This window comes from Taeniopygia guttata, chromosome 5, assembly GCF_048771995.1.
Source record: "Taeniopygia guttata chromosome 5, bTaeGut7.mat, whole genome shotgun sequence".
Taxonomy (NCBI): domain Eukaryota; kingdom Metazoa; phylum Chordata; class Aves; order Passeriformes; family Estrildidae; genus Taeniopygia; species Taeniopygia guttata.
The window spans coordinates 59,956,165-59,976,890 of NC_133030.1; the positions used below are offsets into that span (position 1 = coordinate 59,956,165).

The following is a 20,726-nucleotide window of genomic DNA, read 5'->3' on the forward strand; positions in this document are numbered from 1 at the left end:
CCAAGAGGTCACATCCTGCATGGATGGAGCGAGCACAGGAGCTCTCCAGCCTCCCTGCTCCATCCCTGGGCACTCCTGGGGTGACATCAGCACCATGAGATCATCTCTCTTGACTGGCTAGATTTTCTTACAGGTTTTCCCTGGAGGGCTTCTGGTTACTCTCTGGTTGCAGTTTCTCTGCTGTGAGGACTTCTGCAGGCTCATGTTCCCTTTTCCATGGTGCCCAGATGTTGCTCCACCCCAGGCTCTCCATGCAGCTGTGGCTCCATCAGCTGTCAGACCCACTGTGCTGGGAATGTTTGTGATGGGGAGGTGTTGCAGCCACCCCTGGCTGATCCAGGCTGTACCCACAGCAATAGCCCTACTGGAAAGTTTTGCTGGCTTGCCATGGGGTTGAACTCTGCAGGAAAGATCTTTTCTTTCCTCTGCTCAGCTTTTTCTCTGCCCAAGCACACAAACCTCTCCTCCGCCATCTGCCTTGCAGGAATTTTGGATCCATGCACAAGACTCTGGCTGATATCTGGCAGGAAGTCCTCAGTACCTAAAATCTGGCCATGGCTGGTGATGCTCAGAGGTCTCAGACCTGGGAGAGCAGCACCTCCCTGGCACAGGAGGAGCCCCTGGGAGTGCAGGGATGAGCAGCTGGAGGCATTAGGAGGTGTGGCAGTAACAGCAGCCTCCCTGTATCACTGTGGTGGATGGATCCTGAAAATGCCCTCACTGCTTCGGATTACTGGTGACAAAAGGATATTGCTAAACTGGCAGAGAGGAAAATCACAGTCACAGCAACAGCAAGAGGGACCTCCCCAGTTGCAACCTCCTTAGTCACAGCTGGATTACCAACCCCATCCTTATATTTTCCATGGGGGCGGCATGAGTAAGAGCTGACTCCTAGGGATGTCTGTTGCCTCCAGAAACCCTTAAGGAGAAAAATGCTGATGGGACTATCAGGCTTGGCTTTTCATCCCCTTATGTGGGATGTTGAGTGGTTGTGCAAGGACTGGGATGGTGACTCAGGTACAGGACAGAGCCAGCCCGGGGGGCCAGGATGTTGAGGACTGCCCCAAGCATCCCCCAAGGCAGTGTCACTGGCAGGGGATGGGCATGCACGGTTCAATCTTTTCCACAGTATCTGCAACACCTCAGCCCCTCCAGAGATTATATTTGGGGTACAGACTTGCCTTGCAGAAGATCCCCCAGCCCCTCCAGCTCTGTCCATGGCTCTCCCTGTTTTGATCAAATGTGAGTTGGGAGTGAGATCAGATCTTGGGAGTCTCTCAATATCTCCCAGATGCTGATTTATGCACAAGGGGCAGTGCAAATGATGAGCACAGGACTCAAACACACGCCAAGTCTCACAGGTCACCTGCAGCTCCCAGCCATGGGTATCCTGGGAGCCTCAAGAGCCTGACTCAGCCTTCCCATGGCCGGCTGGGCTGTTGGGGTGCAGGAGAGGGAAATGCAGCCCCCAGCTCCCTCCAGGACCAGCGTCATCCCCTCTCTGTGGAAACCTGGGAAAAGGAGGAATGTGGAAGAAGGATATTCCCACTTGGGCAAAAGCGATGGGAATAAAACCTTCCTCCCTCAGCCCTGCCTGCCGAGGCGGTGGGAATGTGAGCTCAGCCCCTAGGCGACTTAATGGGCTTTTAAAAAACCCCTTTGTATTGGATCCATTCTTCTTCCCAAAGCTTGCTGGCCCCGCTCCAAGGGGAAACCTTTGATTCTACAAATACACCACAATTATCATCCCGAGGAGTCTCAGCTATCGGGCTGAGAGGTGCTTAAATCATTTCATCCTAAGAAAGCCTTGGGCTGTAACAGCTTCCCTGTTGCTCGGAAAAAGCCACCCCTCTCCCAAAAGCTTGGCTCCATTTTTCTCCCAGTGATTCCATCGCTGGTGGAGGCAGGGCAGGCAGTGCTGCGGAAACCAGGCCATGGAGCTTCCCGGTGATTTCATCAGCCCTGGGACCCAGCTCGGGCAGATTTATGAGCTCACAAGAATCTCGCCTTGGAGTTATCTCCCCCTCCCCTCTTTTTATGGCTCTGCAGAAAGGGATTGGGCGATTGAGCCCTGCTGGGTACCGTGACAAGCTCGCTCTGTTTGACACTTGTAAATATTTTTCTCCACCATGGCACAGCTCCATGTGCTGTTCGGGCTGCTCTCACCAGCATCACTGCCACCCAGCACCGGGAAGCTCGACTTGGCGTGGGGGAGATGCAAACCAAAAGCTTGCCAAAAGCTTGCATCCACTCCCTGACTCCTATCCTTTCCTCACGACTCCCCTAAGCTCACCTCCAGGTTGGTTTTTATTATTTTTTTAAAATGTTGTGCAGTTTTTTGTTTTGGTTTTTTATTTTTCTTCCCAGAAGTATTTTTATTTTCTTCAGGTAATACAAATCCTTCCCTTTTGCAATGCTCTCCAGTCTAATGCTGGGGTTTTTGAACGGGGTTAGGTGCTCCACATCCAGCAGGAGTCCAGCACTTCTCTTCTTGCAGAAATCCCCCTTAAAGCACGTCATCAGTACTCTTCTGCAGCTGCTTTTCTTAGTAGTCTAAATAAAGCCTTCAAGTTAGGACTCCTTGATGTGAAGCCAGATTCAGAGGCTGTCAGTTCCTTTGTGTATCCTCAACTTGTCCGGGGGTGTTTTATTTTGGGATGGCTGCTTGCTGCAAAGCTGTCCATTTAGCAGCTCGTTCCTGCCACATTCTGCTCCTTGGCAGTGACAGTGTAAACTCCAAAGCACCCCTGAGTTCTGCCCCGCAAACCCTTTGCACTGTGCCTGCCTTTCTGAGAGCATAAACTATTTTTCAAGCAGGATTTTGCTCAGGCCAGGGGCTCTCCATGACAGGAGCCCCAGGGAAAGGTGTTTCACTGTGGCTGAACAGCCAAGGCCGGTGTCCTTCCCAAGCTGCAGTTGCAGCCCACACAGCTGTGGGGTACAGCTGGAGTCCCTTCCTCATGGGAATCAGTTATCTGGGGAAGGCTGATCCCCTTTGGTGACACACAGCCACCCCGTGGGTCTAGCAGAGGCTGCTGTGACATGGAATTGTCTTTGGGGATGGCATCCCCATCCTGCTCCAGGGCCACACTGCTGGAGGAATGTGGACCCATAGCCATCTTAGGGACCCACACAGATCACTGCAGGAATCTCCAGGCAAGCAACAGGCTGAGACCAAAAATCCGCTCCTATCCTTTATCAAAACCACTGCTGCTTACTTAGGATGCTCCAGGCATGATTCAGCACTCATTATCTTCATTGAGCTGGAGATTAGGCTGCAATATTCCCAGATAATAGCTTTATTAGCTCTGTATTATTCTTTCAACATTATTTATTTACACTGAGTCAAGAACCCTCAAAGCTTTCACTGAAACAGTAACACCAGTTCATCAGAAAACATTTTACGCTGTGCTTTTTACAGGAGCAAAGATCCTGCATAGAAGGAGCTACCCCAGGACAAAAGTACTCTTGCCAGTGAGGTCTTTTTGACTCAAGGAAGCTGTAGGTGTTATGGATGCCCCACAGGATGCTAATAGTGTGGAAGGGTAATTTTCTAGAATTTCAGCACAGGCAATGGACTGTTGTGTCCCGTTACCTGCTGTGCTGGCTCTGCCAGGGCTGCTCCTGGCCCAGGGACAGCTGACACTCATGGCACAGCTCACCAGGGCCTTTTTCTTGAGCTCCCATGACCTGTCTGCCTCCAGCCATCTGTCCTGTCCCAGCACAGGCTGGCACCAACCTTCTTTTGGCTGGAACAAGATTGCATTCTCCCTCCCTGTCCCCTGAGAAAGGAATTAGACTGATTTAATAATAAATGTGTGGGCTCTTGGCTTTGGCCTTGCTCATCAGCCAAGACAGCACATGGGCCACTGCAAAGCTGTGGTAGCCCAGAGAACAGTCCAAGGTACGAGGAGTTGGCCCCAGGAAGGGCTGTCTGGGAGGTCCTGCACTGTGTGCTGGTGATGTAACCAAGTCCAGATTTTCCTCTGACTTGGTGTCGCTGCAGAGGATGACTGTGAGGGATGACAGCAGCTGAGCATCCATTCACCTTTGCCCTATCCTTAATGACCTTGTCATGGAAAACAGGAGCTGACAGCCTGACCCTCCAGACAACCAGCTCCTCCTGGGATGCGAAGGACCTTTTCTGGCACAGGGTAGTCTACCTTCTCCATTTCTTTCCAAGTGACTCTCTTTGCAATCAAAGCTGCTAACCATCCTATTAGCACACTGCCCAGTCTGGATTAAAGGGAACCACATGATGCTGGGGTTTTCTTTGGTCCACATTCTCCCTGTGAGCTCTTGGTACCCATTGCTTCCAGAGCTGAACCCAGCCCCACATGACACACACACTCCCTGGGGAGGATGCTGCAGGAATGTCATATCACCCACCTGAGTCCAGCAGAGAAGAACATGCACATTCTTGATAGCCCCAAATGGCCCTGCTGTCCCCACTTCAGTCCTGGAAGAAGGATTCCCACTTGGGGAGTGACTGCTTGTGATGTACCCACCACAAGGATGCTGTGGCTCCCCAACAATCCTGGCAGATGCTGGGGGCCAGCTTTGATGTGTATTTCTTTGCTATTTGAAACAGTCTCTCCTGGAAGGGCTTGAGCTGGAGGCTGTGTATAAAAGCTGCCATTGTTTTTATTGTTTGTAACACAGATGCCCTGAGTGATTCTGCTGGGAGGAAGTGGAGGTGAAGGGGCTCCTTGTGATGTGCTCAGAAATCATCTCCACATCCAGGACTCCTTTTAGAGTTGTTTAACATCATCCATCTTTCAGGCCTCTCACAGCACTGCCACATCTCTGGGGTTTGGTATGAACACTGGAGCTCACAGTCAGCGAGACAGAGCGGGGCAGGCGGTGCAGTTACGAGATGTCCTGCGTCAGACGTGCTGCAATTTGTAGCTGCTTGGAAACGCCCTGGCAGAGAAACAGGGGATCTGGGAGACACACCTCTCCATTCCAAGCCCAGCCCAGGGGCAGCCTGCCAGCCCCAGAGCACAGGCACGAAGCCCTAGTGGAGCTACAACACAAACTGCTCCTTTGCTTGCTGTTTGCGCTCCACATCAACCAGAGATGTCTGGAAGAAGCTCTGGATAATATTTGCTTGTGTGTTCCTCTTTAAAATCCCAGCTCCAGCTTTCTGGAGCTGCTAGGAATGTACTGCCCTGGCACTGCCTCTAACTGAAGCTCTTGTCAGCCAAGAAAGAATGAATTTGTTCCTTCTTTTGAACCACAGAAGGGGAGTCTACATCCCTGTGTACCTGTGGTACACCCACCTACATCCCACCTTGGGCTTTTCTACTGAACAGCCACTGCCACCACCAGCCCAGCTCCATCTGCTCCATGTCTCTCCCATACCCATCCCTTCCTTTGGGACATACCTTCCCTGGGTGCAGATGTCCAGCACCAAGTCCTGCTGCCCTCTATGCCTCCAGCAGCTCCTGGGACTTGGAGTGCAAGCAGATGTCTTTCCCAAGCCCAAGGAGTGGATCAGGATGTGGACACCCCTCCCTGTGCTGTGCCTCCCTCCCAGCCCCGCCGTGTGTGAAAAGCGCACAAACCTGACATTCAACTTACCGAGTCTTTGCACAAGGCCGGCCACGGCTGGGGCTGCCAGGGAATTATCAGATGCTCTTGTGGCTCTGCAGAGAAGCCAGGATTCTGAGGGAAGGGTTACTGATTGCATTTTGGCCCTGGGGAGCTGTGTTGGACAAACTGCTGTATAATCACTGCACAGTCCAGCCTGCAGAACAGCACTGTAATATTTTTCTCTTATCATCGTGCAGCTTTGGAAGCTCTTATTTGATCTCCTTTATCCATGTGACTGTGTTCAAGAATGCAGCAGCCTCTGCCTGCAGAATAGTTCCTATTGTTCCCTTTGTTCATGTGTCTGGGCTGTTCCTCAGCCTCCTCTCTCCCTTCCTGCAAAGAGACACACTCTGCATGGTCAAAAAGTACCTTTACAACTTGATCTTAGATATTAAACCAGCCATGAGAAAGGCAGAGGGCATATTTTCCTGAATAGTACAGCTTTTTGTGATGCAGAGGGGAGTGTGGTGAAAGGTACCTTGAGCTCACACAGTGAATTAGCTGCTTTTAACTTCATCCAGGATCTACTCACTCATGCCCAACCTGCAAGCTGCTCTGAATTAATGCTGAAAATGGATGGCATGGGATTGGGCATATTTGGCTTATCTATCTGTTCTTCTTGAAGTGCTGACCCTCTTAGTTTGAAAAAATCCACAGTAACACAGTAAATCAGCCTGGAAGAGAAACAAAGAATCTGAAGGCCATGAGAAGTACACGTCCACATTTCAATTTTTTATCCTGCTTTTTTTCTTATACAAAAGCTTATACATGCCTTCATGCTGAAAACAGGCTGGAATTGACCTAGATATTAAATGTGTTTAACTTGGAGACTTCTTTTTGTGAGTGTGGAACTGAATTCAGTGCTTTTCAAAAGCAGGCCTCACCTTTGCAAAAATGTCTCTCCGATTTCTAGATCAGCCCTTTCCACTTCTCCTTTCAGACAGGTGTGCAGCAGGTTATCCTAACATCATCTGCACAATCTTTAAACCCCATTGAGTGCACAGCTTCAAAATAAACCTCAAACAAACCTCAGCTCCATCTGAAAACCCATCTCCTCTCCATCCTCCTTGTGGAGAACCCGTAGGAAAATGTCAAATTAAACAAATGAGAACTTTGGCACTGCTGAGTTAGATCAGGCTGGGTTAGTCATCAAAGTTACAGCTGGAGGTTGTTAATCTGTTGGTGATTTCCAAGCAAATTATATTTTGCATTCTGCTTACAAAATAAGAGAATTGAGATTTTTTGGTTGAGCCTGGAGGCTGATGCATCACCAGCCATGGTAAAGCAAAGATGACACGCAGCTTGCTCGCACACTGAGGAAGGTGTGCTCCTTAATTTAGCCAGAGTCATCACTTCCATTAGGAGCAGGATGGAAAGATGGCACCAGAGCCACCGGCTGCCATGGGGCAGGGGCCAGAACCCGCTGAGAGCCTGATCCTGCGCTGTCTGTGGCACACATCACTGGTGAGACAAACTGGAAATCACTGGCTCAAGGCTGGATGTCTGCTTTGGCTTTCCTACCTGCCTCACTGGCAATTCCTTGCTGGGAATTCCACCTTAGACTGAACTTATGTGAGCAGGAGGCCAAATAGTTATTTAATTTTTTTTTAAAGTCTTGTTACTTTTTTGGGTACTGAATGAAGCCAGAGAAATCACTTACTGCTGCTCAAGTCTCATGGATGTGCAGTGCTGTTAATCACAGACTTCATAAATTGTAAATTAAGGTTCCCAAAATCATGAGATTCATATTTGTTTATTTTTAAGTAGAAGAAGTTGTCTCTTTTTATTGAGGTTTTGTGCTTTCAGGACATGACATCGTTTCTTTCCCCCCACATGCAGCAGCAGAAACAACCCCAAAAATTAAAACCTCTATTGCAACTTCCTGACCCCAGAAACAGGAATTTAGAAACATCCCCTTTCAAAAGACCCAACTGAGACCTTTAGACATGGGCAGCATACGTGGGAGCAGACATTTTGGTTCACAGGGACTGAGTTCTTTCTACCCTGATCTCTGAGCAATGGAATCTGAACCTGCCATTTCTCAGCACCCATTATTTGATCTGCAGACTGAAGAGGAAAAAAACCCCAAAAAGCAGCTGATTTACAATGCGTCCTCTCCTCTGCCTTGTGGCAAAACCCCTTCCCAGAGCATGGAAATCAGTAAAACCCCCCTCCCCAGCACTTCTATTTTCAAACAATGTCAAGGTGAAAAGCCCCTCAGGTGAACCCCGAGTGTCTCTTTCCTCTGCTTGGCTCACAAAGCAGGAGCAAAGAACAAACCTCCTTTCCTGTCCCTCCTACCTCCCTGAATCCCTTCTCATTAAGGAAAGAAAAGGTCAATATTGGTGGTGTTGAAATGAAGCACAAGGACCGAGCTGCCTCCTGCGCCTGGTGCAGGGCGCTGAAAGAGCCAAGCGTGAAACAACATTTTCCAGAGCCTCCAGCAGCTCAGGGGGCTGGTTTGGTCTGCCATTGTGCAAGGAAGGAGCCTGGTTTCAGGAAGCAATTTGCAGCCAGCCCCTTAGGAGACTAAGGGGGAAAAAAAGCACCTGTGAGTGGGTCATAGCTTGGCCTCTCCTGACAGAAGTTTGAAAACTCCCTGGCAATTTGGGAAATTCAAGAGGTGGTGGACAAGTCCCACCAGGAGGATGCTGAGGAAACCTGAGGCTTGCCACACCAGAGAGCTCTTGGTGAGGCTTTCCATCTTGGCCCAAGCCACTGTCTCCCCTCCTCTTAGCATCTGTTTGCCAACCCATGCATGCAGCAAAGCCGACGCCCGAGCCTGTGTCGTCCTCATCGTGAGCACAAATTCTCAAAAGTGGCATGGAGAGATGATGTCTCCCAGCCCACCAATTTACCACCCACCTTATCTCTCTTCAGCTGTCTTCTGCCTCTCCACAGCTTCCTCTCCTGGTAGATGCTGTCCTGGCCAAGCATGGATTTGGTCAGTCATAACCATCCTGATCCACTTTCAATCCCAACACCTTCATGTTTCCTCCTGTGCTGCCTTTTACTCTTCCCGTTCACATCTCATCATCCTCTTTGAGAGGTTGCAGAGATGGAAGCTGGGACTGGCACCCAAGGCTTTGAGGCTGTACCATCATGGGGAGTAGACTCCTGTATTCTTGTGTTTTCCTGTCTGTTCATCTCCATCCACTATTGACTCTGCTCCTAAGTCTTCTGGCACTCTGGGTGCAGAGAGATGACCCTGTGCTCTGTATTTATCTGCCATCAGTTATGATGCTGTCGTGGGTGCATTATGAGAGATACTGGCTAAGCCTGGGTGAAAAACAGGGGCCAAAGCCCCTTGGCACCAGTTTCACAGGGATCTGTATGCTGCAAACTGAGCAGGGATGGAAGGCTTAAGTGTCCCAGGACTTTGCAACAAATACTGTCCTGTGAAAAACGGGAATATTCTGCCTTTTTATTGCCCTGATTTGGTATCAAACTAAGTGTTTAAAAAGCCTGGCTTTTCTCCAGGGATGGAATATTCAATTTTTGACCAACCTACCTCTTGCAATCTTAAATCTGTTTTAGAAGGAACCTTTTTTAACCTCTTTTTTTTCTTCTTCTTTTTCTGTGCAAACAGACATAATTTCTACACCACCCAATTACTCCTTTCTTGTGTACCAACAACACAAGGCATTTACCTTGGCAGACCAGGTAAAACAGTGCCTGAGGGAAGCTGAATAGGCCCTGGTGATGAGTTACAGTGTCTAACACTTCCCAAGTACAATCACAATGATTTATGACTGCTGACATGACAAAGATTTTGTCTGGTAGTGAGGAGTGATGGCTGATGTCCCTCTAAATGCTTATCATTTCTGGCAGCTTAATTGAATCCCGTTAACAGATGCAACAAAACTGAGAAACATTTCTCCTCCTAGGAGTCCTCATCAGAGCAAAGCAAAGATCGTGTTGGCATTACTTCCCTGTTTTCAGGAATTCTTCTTTGAAGTCAGAGGGTGCAGAAATGATCTTCCTAAAAAGAAAATGCCACCAAAGTAGTATGTTATCTTCATATTTGATTTTAGGACACCTTGGCAGGAGAACAACCTCCCAAGATGGGTGGTAAGAAGGGAACCTTGGAGAGTCGCTGCAGTTTTCCCCTGAGGAGTGAGACATCCCTAATTCAGCGCGCAGAAGACTCGGGCTTAGGTCCAACTTGGAGCCTTTCCCTCCTCTTGGGGGTTTTGAAGCCTTTCAGACCAGTTGAGCAAAACCTCAGATAACTGTGACAGCCAGGGCATCCAGGCCTGGCCTGCGAGGTGTGCTGGGAACAGCTCTGCAGCACAAGAGCTCTGGTGTGGGAATCCAGGGCTTCCCTCTGGCTGCCCTGGCAGGTCTGGGACCCTGGCAGGGGTCAGGAACCCCCCTGGACAGAGCCCCCAGAGACACTGTCTGTGATCTCTGTCCATGGAAAAGAGTTTTCAATCTTACAGGATGGATTACAACTCTGAGTGTTTGATATAAGTAATAATTAAGTGTGGCACGGGTGCAAAAGTAAAATTTTAGGATTCTAGATGAGGGGTTCAAAGGGGACAAGATGGAGGAAATTGGGTGTGTCTTGTCCTTTTTCTCCTTCTTCATGCCCTCCATGTTTCACTGTAGTGTTGGCATTTTTCTGTTGGTTCAGGCTGGGGACACACTGTCCAACGTAGGTGACAGATATTGGCACGTTATTGTAAATCCAGCACAGGGAGTTTGTGGTATTTAATGTTTGTACCATCCCACTGAGGGCAGAGCCCCACACGCTGCCCTGCAGGACAGAGCTGCGGCAGGGCAGCAGAACATGTTAGAGATAAACAGAATAAACAACCTTGAAACCAGCACAGATGAATTATGGCTTCTTCTTTGGCAATGGGGCAGAAAGACAGAGACTTTCTACAATCTCGGAATCATCAATACCACAGATTCCGACACTCTGGCACATGCAAGGGAGGAATGCAGGCACTCTGACAGGCCTGCAGGCACTGCAGGAGACCCTGGGTGGCTGCAGTGCTGCACAGGGGCAGTGTTTGCTCAGCACCCAGGAGAGCAGCACAGCCAAGGCCACTGGAGGCAGGTGGAGGGAGAAAGCTCCATAATTCAAAGCTGCGGTGTCCAGGAGAAGGCTGAAATGTGGGAGATGGTTTTCGGTAAGGTTCATCCACAGCAGCAATTGACACCTGTGGCCTGGAAGGACTTTTAGAAAAGATAAAGTTGCTCATACAGCATGTCCTCTTACAGCAGCTGAGCCATGTTAGTCTCTCAGCAGATTCCATGCACCAGGGTGTTATCTTTTTCTCGGGAAAGCCATGGAACTGGGTAGAATTTAAATTATACCCCAGAGAAGCTAGCTCACTTCTCAAACAGAGGTCATAATGAGGGAGTTGGGATTCCAGTTATAGCTCAGCACAGCAGATGTAGCTGTTTTTGCAGATGATAAAAATACAGCCTTGTCTCAGGAATGCTGCAGAAGTGAGGCATGCGGGTGGCTGGCTTCTTTTTTTCAAAGCTGTTGTTTAACTCTGGCTGTACTGTACAACAGTTGTTCCCATTGGGAAATCAATATTTACAGAGTAAACAGCAATGAGACATGGGCTGGGTGCCATCCAAGCACACAGCAGGATCTGCTCCAGTGACTGCCCACACTTCAAACTGCAAAAAATGTTACTTCTCTCTGTTTTGGGATAGGAGTACTTTTCATTACCAGTGATGAATACTGCTTTATTTTTACTGTGCTCTGTATGCTTTCCAAGGCCAGCTTGCAAGGAAGGAAGCAGCCACTGAAACATAGAAAGCTACATTATACACTCTCCTGTATCACACACAGCTCACCTCCTTCAATCAGAATTTAGTGCTCAGTGCACCAAATTAGCCACCCACCCCAAAGGAAAACAATTTATCTGAGAAAGCAATCACAACTAACGCTTCAAATACTGAACTTCCAACTCGAGCTTCTGCTTGCTCTCATCTGTATGTCACAGAATCATAGAATTGTTTGGGAGCGACCTTTTTGTTGAAACCCCCCCTGCCATAAGCAGGGAGACCTTCCATTAGACCAGGAGGATCAGAGCCCTATCCAGCCTGGCCTGAGACACTGCCAGGGATGGAAGTGTTACAGGGACCTCCTCAGGAATCCTGCAATTCCACTGCCTACAGAGACCTTCCCCTAGAGGACAAACACCAGTGACCTGCCTGCAAGGAGCAGATCACTGAGGTTCAGCTGGGACTAACACAAACCTGGCAATGTGAACTTGGTGCTTTGCTGTTCCCCAAGGCACTGCCAATGGAGGAATGCACTACAGGCAGAGTGGCACTTTACCTGGAAACTATGATGAGTCCGTGTCCTCTTGGATTTGCAACAACACACTTGAAGCTGGCTCTGTAATACTGCCTGGCCCCATATTCCCTCCTGTTTGCAGAAGCACAGCTGTAAGGAAAATTTTCTGTCTCTTATCTCTATTTACACAGGATGGTGATAAAGAAATTCCTCCACAATCATTTAATCTCTCTTTGGGCTGACACCACCATCTTTGCTCAGCCCAGCTCCAGAGCAGCAACACATGCAAACACCACACAGTGATTTGTGGGCTAGGGAAGGACAGTCATGTGCAAACAATCTCTGTACCAAAGCACCCCTCGAGTCTTGCACTCAGTTTTGAATCTCTCACTGCAAGAAAGACTTTAAGGGGCTGGAGAGTGTGCAGGGAAGGGCAAAGGAGCTGGGGAAGGGTCTGTAGAATAAGTCTGAGAAGGAGCAGCTGAGGGAGCTGGGGGGATTCAGCCTGAACAAAAGGAGCTCAAGGGGGACCTTCTCACTCTCCACAACTCCCTGACAAGAGAGTGGAGCCAGGTGGGGTGAGTATCTTCTCCCAGGTAACAAGTAACAGGAAATGGCCTGAAGTTGTATAGCAGGAGGTTTAGATTGGGTCTTAGTGAAATTTCTTCACTGAAAGGATAGTCAGGCATTGAAATACGCTGTCCAGGGCATGATTGAGTCACCATCCCTGGAGGTGTTCAGAAGGTGTGTGGGTGTGGCATTTTGGGACATGGTTTTAGTGGAGTGCTTAGCAGCACTGGGGCAACAGTTGGACTCGATCTCAACGTATTTTCCAACCTAAACAATAATGTGATTTTAAGTTTTTGGCTGAGCACTATGAGTGAAAATGAGTGAGATGAGTATGCCACCAGGCAGGACAATACTGAGAGGAAGGACAGCCCCATCTTCTGGAACCTGAGGTGATTGAAGCTGTTACCCAATTTTGGCAAGAGATTCAAAGCAAGAAGCTTGTTTTGGGGTGGGTTTCTGCTGTAAATTCAGCTGGTTGTCTGCAGCAGTGAGGTGCCACTGGCATACGTGCTGTCCCCACCGTGAGCTGGCCTGGTCGTGTCAGTAAGCTCTGAGCAAGCTCTGCATGAACTCACTGCCTGGCCCTAAAGGATTGGCAAAACAGGAAACTCTTTCAAAGGTGTCTAAAGACTTGATGTTGACGTTTGAATTTCCCTTTCATATCGCTGCAGCATTTTTGTCCAGGCGCATTATCCCTGCAGTGCAAAGCTGTCATTTATTTGTAGTCAGAGATTTCGTGCTTTTGAAATGAAAGCCAAGGCAGACAGAAAATAAAAGTATTTCAAGACACTTTAGTGCATTAAACAAGTGTTAATTAGGGGAAGCTGAGTCTTTCCAGCCCTTGGGGCAAAGCATATCTTGCGTACAAATAATTCTGAAAAAGGCAAAGCTGTTCTGCTTAGTGAGATTTTTGGTTCTATATGGTTTGAGAAAAACACAAAATATACTCATCAGTGGAAACAGAGTTATAACACAGTGAGAATAACTTAGAAGGAGCTGATGGGGTCGGAGGCAAATGCAGAATGCATGGCCACAGCTGGGAAAGCAGCAGCCTTGCTCACCAGGCACACAAGCAAGAAAATGGGCTGAGGAAACATGGCAGGGTTATTAAGGGAGCTCCTCTGGTCACAGTCCTACCTGTGAAATGTGTTCTGTCTGCTCAAGCAGGGTAACTCCCTATCTTCCCATGAGCTTCTGGGAACCAGCTCCCAAAGCAGCAACTGGGAGTGATGGTTATTAAAAAATGCACTCTTGAAGCTGCACCTAAAGCTGGCCACACTATGCTGCCAATTTTTGGCAAATTGTGCACTTGGAAGAACTATGGGAAAAAATCCACTAAGAATCTGTGAATATAACCTCTTAGGTGAAACTATGTCCCACTTGTTACCCAGCTCAGCAAATGTTAATGCCCTGGCCCTGAATTCAAATTCCCATCAGAGCCATTTTCCCCAGACAGTGGCATTCTTTGCCCTGGTAAACATAGAAAGTGGGCATTTTCTCAGAGTAAGTTAATTTGGTTGTTTAGAAAAGCCCTCTACACACACCAAAAAAAAAAAAAAAAAAAAAAAGGGAAACAAAACCTTTTCAATAATCTGGGAAAGCATTATCACACAAAACCTTTTCTGCTAAAGGGAAACACTCTCCCCAAGCCATTGAGATGCTAAGGGACAACGCATTACTTTAATATTATCTTAAATGAAGAAAATTAGATGTCCTTGCATTTAATTTTGCCAGTACACATACCTTCCATTGACGTTCTGACTTTATTTCAAGAGTGATTAATTCATTTCGCTTTTGGTTCATTTTAAACTTATTTTAGGAATCATAATAAATCTCACTTTGAAAGTGCAGAATGATTTATTTCTCAACTACATTTTTACTTTGAAGTGTCTGTTGGCTGTTAATAAAATAAGTCCTTTTACATTTTCTTCAAAGTCACAAAAGACAAATACACGTGGATGCTTTGGGCCAAAGGAGGGGGCTGAAAACCTGTTTGGCAGTGGGAATTTAGCTGAAAGGAGGAAGGGTGCTGCTGTCTTACCACTCTTGGGAAAAATTCTGCATTTGTTCAGCCAAAACCACTGTGTGTGGAGACAATGGGAAAGTTGGGATTGGGTCTGCAGAGATCCTGACTTAGAGTGTGGAGTCTTGAGCAATGAACATCACATTTTGTTAGAAAACCACTAGTGTTTTCACAGCCCAGATTTCTGACTGAAAGTTAAGTGCCTTGCAGCCCTGCACTCAGTGTTTGCTTCGTGGTGAATACCACAGTAGGCTCTGTGTCCAGCTCAGAGCTGCTTTTGGAGTGTGGCTGGAAACACTCGTGCCTGTGAGACATGGAGAAACATGTAGGCTCAGAGGAGCAAATTGCCAGCTGGCAGAGCTGGGCAGCCACCCTCAGAAGCCACCAGCTCAGGCTGGCTGAGGATGAGCCTCAAGTGATCAGGAGTGAGATTTTTTACAAAGGCCACAGTCAGAGCAGAATGCTAAACTCAGGTGCTGATGCTCTGGACCACTGCAGTAGCGCAAAGGTCTTTCTACCCTCAGGGAAGCATTTCACCAGGAGCACTGATGCTACAAAGCAATTCCCATCCCAAGCCAGCAGCTGTGTTGCTATCATGACACAGATGCGGGGAGAAGGGAGAAAAAAATCAAAGCAAGTTGGAATTGAGCGAGGGATATATCACAAAAGGAGTCCTCTCTGGAAGACATAGTTCTCAAAAGCAAAAATCTTTCTTTTGCTAAAATACTTCACATTTCTGTTAGGGAGAGTCCCATTTAGCTGTTGCATTTCAGTCACTTAGCTCTAAACCAGAAAATGCCACTTAACATCACATATTTCCTTTTTAAGGGAGATTAAGATCATTTAACAGTATTTCCTCAACAGACCTTTCACAGCCACCTCGCAGAGTCCAACTCCCCTCCTGGGGGCAGCACACTTTGGAAGACTACATGTCCTGAAGCATCACACTGCAAAACTTGGCTGGGAAAACAATGTGGCCATGTGGGAACTGCCAGATTTTAGGGAAAGGAGGTTTGGGGTGTGAAACCAGCTCCTTGCAAAGGAAAGGTGGTGCTTTTGCACTGTACTTCCCATGATCCAGTGGGACAAAATGGGTTCTCGATGGACAGAAGAGTTTCAGATTCCCCAGAATGGTTTCCATGTGAGGAGAACCTTTGTGCCAAATACATCAACCAAGGGAATCCATCCCCTTCCCAGCAGAAGGAAAAATCAGAATTTTTCCTTGTAGAAACTTGAAAAGTTTGGAGTCAAAGTCAGTGCTTGGATGTCCGTGTGGGTTTTGCTCACCAGCAAGGCCCGACTGTGAAGAGGGGATCTCAGCAGCCAAGAAAAGCCCCCTCGCTCTGGGGCCTTCCATGGCATGGGCAGCACAAGTGAGAGCCCTTGTATGGCCTTTGCCTTCAGCAAGGCCCCAGTTTGGGCAAAGCCTGAATTCCCTGGGAAAGCAGCCCAGATTTACACTGCCCAGCCTGAAGGATGCCAGAGGACAGACAAGCTCAAGAAGGTGCTAGTGCAGTCCAGCTTAGGCTACAGCTTTCTGCCCTTGTATCTCTGGAGCCTTGGAGGGGAAGACTGCGTGCCTTGCAGTGAATTCCACCAGCTCTCCTGCTAACAGCCCTGGGCACCCCAAGGCTCTTTGGTCTCAGCATAGGCAAGAGCAGGAAGAAATCCTCACCTGGCTTTGGAGACCCCTGAGACGAGCAAGGACAAGCAAGGACTTCTTCTTTTCCAAGAAGCCACAAGCAGCACTGCACAGCTGCTTCTCTCAATCCCTGAAAATTGAAACGTTAGTCTTTGGGTTTGGGGTTTGTGTTGTGTATTGTTTGGAGCTTTTTCCCCCACAGGAAAACCACTGGCATTTGCCATCGTGCACACCTGGCTCTGAGTGGTCCTTTCTCAGTGCAGCCTAGATGGAACTCAAAATTGTGCCTTTGCCCCTCTCTTTCCCCTGTTATGATGTGTCAGTTCCCGGGATTGATGGGTTAACAGCGTTTCTGTTTTCTCACCTTGTGCTCAGGAGCTGGGAGAGCTGCCCACCCCCCTCTCCATCACCACCTTGACCCTAAAAGCATTTTACAGTAGGTCAAGGCGGCACGTTGCCAGTGGCTCAGCTGACAGCACCGGTGCTTGCCAAGGTGGAAGGTTCATCTGTGTGGCTTGAGTCAGCTCACAGCTGCCAGCATCTGGGCTGTGTCCCACCCCACATTAGTCCTGCCATCAAGTCAGGGGCTGCAGCAGGATTGCAGGAGAGAAAGCCAAAGGGACTTCAGCAAATCGAGTCTCTATCATGTATGGGCTCTTTCTGTCATTGTCTGCTCCCATTGGCAGTTGGGCACAGCCTTGCCTGAATGTAATAATGCACTGAAAAATACTGAAATAGTTTTAAATAGATATATATCACACTAAAATAATACTGTGATAACTCTATGGTATGATAAGTTACATTGAAACAACACAGGGTCATAACAGTGGAACATCAGCTTCTTCCATTAATTGTTACATGAAACATGCCTTATTCTAGAAGCATGCTGTTTGGAAATCAGTGACTTTCCCACCACTTTCTACATGTTTTGTGTTCACATCATTTTCATCTCCTTGGAAAACACAGCCTGGGATTGATATGGCTAAGAGACTTTATCTATTGCTTGGTTCAGCTGGGTTTCAGATCAGTGCATCTTGTGATCTGCCTTCAGCTTGACCAACATCTCTTGCAGCCTGCAACTCATCTCAGAGCAGTCAAAGAGTGTCAATAAGGACTGGAGGGATCACAGCCTTTTCTGGAGGCAGCTCCAACCTTGGCAGAAATAAACCAACCTACAACCCCCTGGCATGAGGCTTTCCCACTACCACTGGTCCCACCAAAGCCAATTCTCCTGTCCCGAGGCTGAAGGTAGAAGTGAAGATGAGGAGAGCAAAGAGAAAAGCAGCTGCATAAGTTCGAGCACTAATGTGAACTTCCTATTAATGACTTTATGAAATGACATTACCAAATACTCCTTGGGTTAAAACTGGCTCCCCATCGCAGTAGTATGGACTTGTTTAGGTTGAAAAAGATCTCAAAGATTGTAGAGAGTCCACCCACAAACCTGACACTGACAAGTCGACCTTGAAACCATGTCCCCAGGTGCCACATCCACTCATTCCATAAGAGTCTCCAGACATGACAATATCATGAATTCCACGGGCAGCCATGACAACCCTTAACAACCTTTTCAGAGGAGAAATTTGTCCTTAAGCCCCCCCCGACAGAAGTTGAGGCCATTTCCTCTTGTCCTCTCCCTTGTTTCCTGGGAGCAGAGCCTGACCCCCACCTGGGCTGTGGCTCCACACTTCTCTCAGGGAGTTGTAGAGAACAAGAACGCCCCCCTGAGCCTCCTCTTCTCCATTCTCAGCCCCTCCAGCTCCCTCAGCTGCTCCTCATCAGACTTGATCACCAGACCCTTTCCTGTGCTCAGGCCTTTGCCACCACTGCTTTGGGACCTGTTGCAGCATTCCACACTCCACACAGGCATCTTTTTATCTAACCCTTTCTTGCTCTGAGTGAAAGATGAACCCCTTTTCTTTGCAGTGACCTAACTTGCAGTCTGATTGCTGGCTCTGCTCGTTTACTTCCCTTTTGCATCACCCTCACAAAAGAAAAAGTCACCATCCTAAAGAAACTGCTGCTAGAGGGGAGTAGAGAAAGTCAGCAAGTACTTTGTGAGCAATTCCCATCCTTTATTCATCAGTGCGTATGATTTGGGCTAGCCAAACAATTAGAAACGGTTGTTTCCCTCTTCCCCTGCTCAGGGTGCTTTAACAAGGGAAGACTGATGTTCTGGAGAGGGGAAGTACGTCCACAGCCATTCACTTGTTATGATTCTCCAGGGCCAGAGTGGAATACATAAACCTCTGGCTCCAGCTAGAGGCCACTCACGGCTGGGTTTCTAAGCAGAACAGATCTCTCTTTATGAAGTATCACTCTGCTCCGTTAAGGTGTGTGGTACAATAGGCCCAATATCTCACAGGGAACAAGAAACAAGAGAATAGAGAAATTGATGCTTCCCGGGAGGTGGCTGAACATTGCTCGTCTATGAGAAGTAGAGAATAAATGTTTTTTCTCCTTTACTTTTGCATGCACAAACTCAATTTTTTCACTGTAATTAACAGCCTTATCTCAACTGACTACTTGTTTTCCATTTTATGTTCTCTCCCCTGTCACACTAGGAAAGGGAGTGATGGAGTGGCTTAGTGACCACCTGGCATTCAGCCAAGGTGAACCCACTACACCCATTTTAGAAAAGTGTAGAAAGGAACACTCTGGAAATGACCAACCCATCAGCCTCATGTCAGTGCCTCGGAAGATCACGGAACACATCCTCCTTGAAGCTATGCTAAGGCACATGGAGAACAGGGAGGTGATTTGGGACAGCCGAGGGGGAGTCTTGCCTGACCTACCCAGTGGCCTTCAATGATGGATCGAGTACATGAAGGGACAAGGGGAAGGCTACAGGTGGCATTTATCTGGACTACCGTAAAGCCTTTGACATGATCCCCAAAACATTCTCCCTAAATTTGAGAGAGATGGATTTGGTGCCTGGACTGTTGGATGGGTAAGAAATTGCATGCATGGTGCTTCCAGAGATCAACAGCTAAGAGTCAGGATGGACCTCAAAGTTCTGTTCTCTGAGCAATGTCTATTAATATCTTCATTCATCCTGTACACAGAGGTATCCTCAGCAGGTTTGCTGATGTCACCAAGCAGCAGCTGACACACCTGAAGAATGGAATGACTACTAAAGAGATGTGATGTGCTTGAGGAGTGGAACCATAGCAGTCTCATGTGGTTTAAAAAGATCAAGTATGAGGTGCTGCACCTGAGTCAGGGTAGATCTGAGGATGCATCCAGGCACAGTCTGGCCCCAGGATGCCAAGAGGATGGGAGCTCCTGCCTGTCTGTGTCCTGTCAGCCTGTTGTGTATGCCCCAAGGCAGCCAGGCTGTTACTACAGCACCGTGTCCCTCGCTCTCTGTGCCCGGCACCTGCGGCCCTGCTGCCCTGCTCCCGGAGCCCTGTCCCCGGGCAGAGCCGTTCCCTGCCCGGGCACTGCCCCTTGGGGTGCTCCCTGCTGCGGCCTGGGCTGGCCCCAGAGCAGGGTCCCCCTGCGGGTGGCCCCGGGCGGGCCGCGTGTCCCCGGCCGGCTGTGCCCGGGCAGCTGCCTCAGCCGTGAGGGCTGCAGAGCTGCGGGAGCCCACGGCTCTCTGCCGGCCGCGCTCCAGAGCTCCCAGCTCCAGCTGGCAGGGCCTCAGCGCCCGCCCTGTGCCCTCCCGCAGGGACAGGCAGGCCAGGCCCTGCTTGCTGCCCTCACGGCGGCATTCCTGGCCCCTGCGCTCTCCAAGGGCTTCTCCGGGGGCACCCTCCTGCGGCCTTTGGGTCCCTGCACGGGAGCCGTGAGAGACCGGCACAGGGGCTGTTGGCAAGGGCCTGGAGGGACAGCGCCAGGGCCGGTGGCTTCCCACTGACAGAGGGCAGCCTTAGGCTGGAGCTGTGCAAGGACTTCTGCTCTCTGAGGCTGCTGAGCCTCTGGCCCACGCTGCCCACAGGAGCTGTGCCTGCCCCATCCCTGGCTGTGTTCCAGGCCAGCTTGGATGGGCCTTGGAGCAACATGGCCTAGCGGAAGGTGTCCCTGCCCTTGGCAGCAGGGCTGGGACAAGACAATTTCTAAGCACCCTTCCAAGCCAAGGCATTCTGGGATTCTGTGATCAGAGGGGCTGGGGGTGGCTTGGCTTAATTTCGGCTAGAGATAATTCACCGCTCTGAGTTTGGTTGAGTTCAAGGAGTCATGTTCATGAGCCCAGATTCACAGCCCATGACATTTACCACTACTATAGGCCTGGCTGAGATCAATAAAGTATTGCACACTCCAGATTCTGCACAAATTGCCTTTTATTGACACCAGAGCAAAGCGTTTTCCAGTTTGCTACTTATAAATGCACTAACTCTAGAGCAGGAATATGGGTTGCAACAGATAATAAGACTGGATATGGCTTTACATCTGTACAAAATTTATTATCACGCATGTAATTTATTATAGGCATATGATATAGAATATACATTACAGAGTTATATTCATATTTAATGTATACAGCAAGTATATATCATATGTATGCTATATATGTAATAAATATATCTATTTTATGAAAAACCTTCCAGACATAAAGGGACTGTGAGCAACAATATGTGTCATAACAGACACTGACAATAAATATGTGTTCTACTGTTACTATTTAAACA

General features: G+C 48.6%; 1 long non-coding RNA gene across 1 annotated transcript; it reads right to left on the minus strand.

Moving 5' to 3' along the window:
- Positions 1–3,313: 3,313 nt before the first annotated feature.
- Positions 3,314–5,882, minus strand: LOC140684196 (uncharacterized). Its single transcript, XR_012056129.1, has 2 exons — positions 5,584–5,882; positions 3,314–4,923 (listed from the first exon to the last, which is right to left on the minus strand). It is a non-coding gene; the product is annotated as an uncharacterized lncRNA (long non-coding RNA).
- Between the last annotated feature and the right edge of the window lie 14,844 nt (positions 5,883–20,726).